This window comes from Nicotiana attenuata, unplaced genomic scaffold (assembly GCF_001879085.1).
Source record: "Nicotiana attenuata strain UT unplaced genomic scaffold, NIATTr2, whole genome shotgun sequence".
In the NCBI taxonomy this organism is placed as follows: domain Eukaryota; kingdom Viridiplantae; phylum Streptophyta; class Magnoliopsida; order Solanales; family Solanaceae; genus Nicotiana; species Nicotiana attenuata.
In genome coordinates, this window is record NW_017674769.1 from 21,837 (window position 1) to 26,140 (window position 4,304).

The 4,304-nt window shown below is 36.6% G+C and overlaps 1 pseudogene; it reads left to right on the top strand.

Moving 5' to 3' along the window:
* Positions 1 to 540: 540 nt before the first annotated feature.
* The window catches only part of LOC109219250, a 4,789-nt pseudogene continuing 1,025 nt past the window's right edge, over positions 541 to 4,304 (top strand).

Below are 4,304 nucleotides of genomic sequence, written 5' to 3' on the forward strand. Positions count from 1 at the left end.
TCTATCCTTTATTTTAGTCTGTTATCTCATTGTATTCGAGACAAACAGTTTATGTTCTCTTTCAGACGATTGTATTTAGTATTCTTAGTAGTTCNNCTTTTCAGACGATTTGATTTTAGATTCTTAGTAGTTCGTGAGCATTGTGACACCAGTCTTGGGTAGAGGCCTTTATTGAAATTTTCCGCATTTCTATTCAGTTTTATATAACATTGAGACTTCCGCTTATTATGTAATTTCGTACTTTTGATTATTGCCGATAATTGTTAAAAGGATTATGTTATTATGAAAAAGTAATTAAATTTGGCTTGCCTAGCTCCCATTAGTAGGCGCCATCACGACTACCGAGGGTGGGAAATCCGGGTCGTGACATATATCCCTGATGTATCAGTTATTGCATTTCATACCATTTTATAAAGCTGCATAAAGATAAATAAGGATATGCGAGTACGCTTGCACATTATGAACACAGAGGAAAGAAAGTAGATAATGGTTAGCTAGGTTATTGAGTTTTCTTCTTCACAGATAAGATCATTACGACATTACTTTTTTGCAGGTGATGATGGATAATGGCATAGTCCAAGGCACGTTATCAAATCCAGATGGAATTGTCACGGGAATACGGTATAATGGCATAGATAATCTACTTGAAGTCCTTAATGATGAATCCAATAGAGGGTAAATGGCTTCAATGTACATGTTTCTTGCATATTCCTTAGGTTGATCTCATAAAAATGTAATTTGTGTTTAAAAGTGCAAAGAAAAACCTAGCAATTCTTTTTGAAATTAGGACACAAAACAAGCTAAGGCATCTGAAACAAGTAAGGTAGAATTTTAGATTCTAAAGATATGTAGTTTCCTTTTATGCTTTCAGTATATATGTATAATTTTCTTTAAGATGGTCATTTTATGTAGTGGAATATAGAACTAGTGATCTTAAGCTATGGATGTAATATGCAGGTACTGGGACGTTGTCTGGAATTCTCTAGATGGTGGAAGAAGCGGAGTATTTGAATTGTATGATTTTACTATGTTACTTATTTGAAATTAATCAATAAAAATTTGGCTAATTTTAAGAAAAAAACATGATCAATTATCATGTAGGATCAAGGGTACAAATTTTGAGGTTATAACAGAGACAAACGATCAGGTTGAGATATCATTTTCTCGACCATGGGATCCCTCCCTCCAAGGCAAGCTTGTTCCGCTGAATATTGACAAAAGGTTCTCTTTCCTTAATATCTCATATTGGGTAAATGAGAATGTGCATGCTATTAATGTTGCACTGCAGATATTCTTGTGTTAATCAAACTAATGATGATGCAACAGGTTTATTTTGCTCCGTGGCTGCTCTGGTTTCTACTCCTATGCCATTTATGAGCATGTCGGTTCACCTGAGTGGCCTGCCTTCAGCCTTGGTGAAACTAGAATAGCATTCAAGCTCCGGAAAGATAAGTAAGAATTTTTCCTTTTTTTTTTCCTACCCTCTGCTTTATGTAATGGTTGTAAGCAGAACTAGTTGTATTTTCAAAACCAAATGCCTAGTTTATAGACCTTAGATAAATGTTATTTTGGAAGACTTAATCAATACAATCTCACTTAGTTAGAGGTCAATTTCTCTTTGCCCAAGTGTCGAGTATTTATCAGCTTTGTGATCACTACTTCATGATAATTTTGGAACTTTCACTGTATAGGTTTCACTACATGGCTGTGGCAGACAATAGGCAAAGATTCATGCCTCTACCAGATGACCGATTGCCTGCAAGATGCCAACGCCTTGCCTATGCAGAAGCGGTCCTACTTAATAATCCTGTGGAGCCTGAGTTAAGAGGAGAGGTAACTCTGGCTTTTCTGATTGTTTAGTTTCTTCAACTTCTCAAGAAAATGGTATCCCATAAGGATCTCGATACATTTTTACACCATACTTCTAGCATTTTTTAGTTTATTACCAACCCATTGATATTCTTGACTAAATAGCTGATCAGTTGATAAATATCGATTAATTAATCAGAAGATAGTCCTTAATATAGAAGACAGGTTAAATAAGTTTATTCATGTACGAGTTCAAAACTTTTTAGCAGTAATTCATGTTCACTCGTATAGATCCACAAGAATTATTAGAGTGCTATAGAGAAATGGTTAGTGGTTTGATTCATCCCATGCACACAGGTTGATGACAAATACCAGTACTCATGTGATAATAAAGACAACAAGGTCCACGGGTGGATATCTGTGGATCCACCTGTGGGGTTCTGGCAAATTACTCCGAGTGATGAATTTCGATCTGGTGGACCTGTCAAACAGAACCTCACATCCCATGTCGGTCCAACTACCCTAGCTGTAAGGGCTTTCTTCTAACGCAGTACTTTTACCATCGACATTTTCAACAAGATGGATAAATTCACAACAATAGGATACTTCTCCTTGGCTACACATTTAGTCATTTATGGATGAAAAATGTGATATTCACAGATGTTTCTAAGCTCTCATTACGCTGGGGATGATCTAACACCAAAATTTGCTCAAGGAGAAGCCTGGAAGAAAGTTTTTGGCCCCGTTTTTATATATGTTAATTCTGTTATGCAAGGGGAAGATCCTGTTGCTCTATGGGATGATGCCAAGATACAGGTTTAGCAGTGAAAGGATTTGAAATATACTCCAACTTTTGTATATGCATGAGTTCAAAGTTTTTAAATCGGCTACTGTTGCAGATGCAGGTTGAAGTTCAAAGCTGGCCTTACTGTTTTCCAGCATCAGAAGAGTTACCATCAGCAGATCAAAGGGGCAATGTTAGTGGTAGACTTTTGGTTCAAGACGAGTAAGGACATAGTGCCTCTTCTAAAATATTATATTCAAACTAAAAATCAAAATATGATTTTTTAATGCCTTCTAACTACTTTTGATAGGTACATGAGTGATGATTAAATACCAGCAAATGGCGCTTATGTTGGGCTTGCTCGACCAGGAGAAGCTGGTTCCTGGCAAAAAGAATGCAAGGTCATTTTCGCTAACCTAATAATTTATCAACAAATTAAACATGTTTTCGAATTACTTGCATAAAACAAGCAGGACAACTTACAATATAGCACTGCCAGATGATGATGAATTCTGTTTATATATATATATGGATTTTCTTTTTCTTTTTCCCCTCCTCCTCTTCTTGAAAATTTAAAACAACTAAATGCGAACTCGATTTCTAAGATCAAAGAACAAGATGACAAATTCTGTCCTAAAGTTGGAAGATTGATCTCTCATTTCGTTGCAAAATGATTTAGCCACTTGAAAAATGAAAAAGAAAGTAAATTTATAGTGTTTCTCTGTTTCAGGACTATCAATTTTGGGCTAAAGCGGACAGTATTGGGTACTTCTCCATAAACAATATACGTCCTGGGGACTACAATCTTTATGCATGGGTCCCTGGATTCATTGGGGACTATTTATATGAGACTCACATTTCCATAACTCCAGGTACTACTCCAGATTTTCTTGCAATTTGACTCCCATTCCTTAGCCAAACACTCTGAATCTTATGGATTGCATGATACATTGAAACAGGTTGTACTGTTGATGTGGATGAAATCGTATATCAGCCTCCAAGGGATGGCCCCACATTATGGGAAATAGGCATTCCTGTTCGTACGGCTGCAGAATTTTTTGTCCCTGAACCCAACCCAAGATATAACAACAAGCTTTTCATCAATCATCCCTATAGGTTAGTAACGTACTTTTATGTATAGGCCTTACGTTTCGATTCCACGAGCATAGAATACGGAATAACAAATTAGCTCCACCTAGTTAAATCAATTCCTTTCTCTTTGACAAAATTCATCACATGTGTTCAGCACATATATGCACTGAGAAAAACACTTCGTTATTGCCTTTACATGGCAGATTTAGGCAATATGGATTGTGGGAAAGATACTCCGAGCTATATCCAAAAGATGACCTTGTGTATGTAACTGGAGAAAGTGACTATAGTAAAGACTGGTTTTTTGCTCAGGTTCCAAGGTGAGCTATTCAGCAATCTAATGAGTTTGAAAACTGAACTACTATACTTAATTCCATGCTTTTCGCCAATATTTATCTATACATGATAGTATTTCACCATTTAAATGATAGAATTCCAAAAGAGTGCCATATTTATTGGGATTGAGGGTCTTCTTTACTCGTTCCATCAGTCAAAATCAAGTGCCACCCACCTAAAAAGCTGGATGGTGTCTGTTCGTATTAAACAATGCAAAATGTCGCGGAGTCGCCTAGGTGCTGAAGAAAGAGGAACTCTGCTCTAAACACCTCCCCATCCCCCC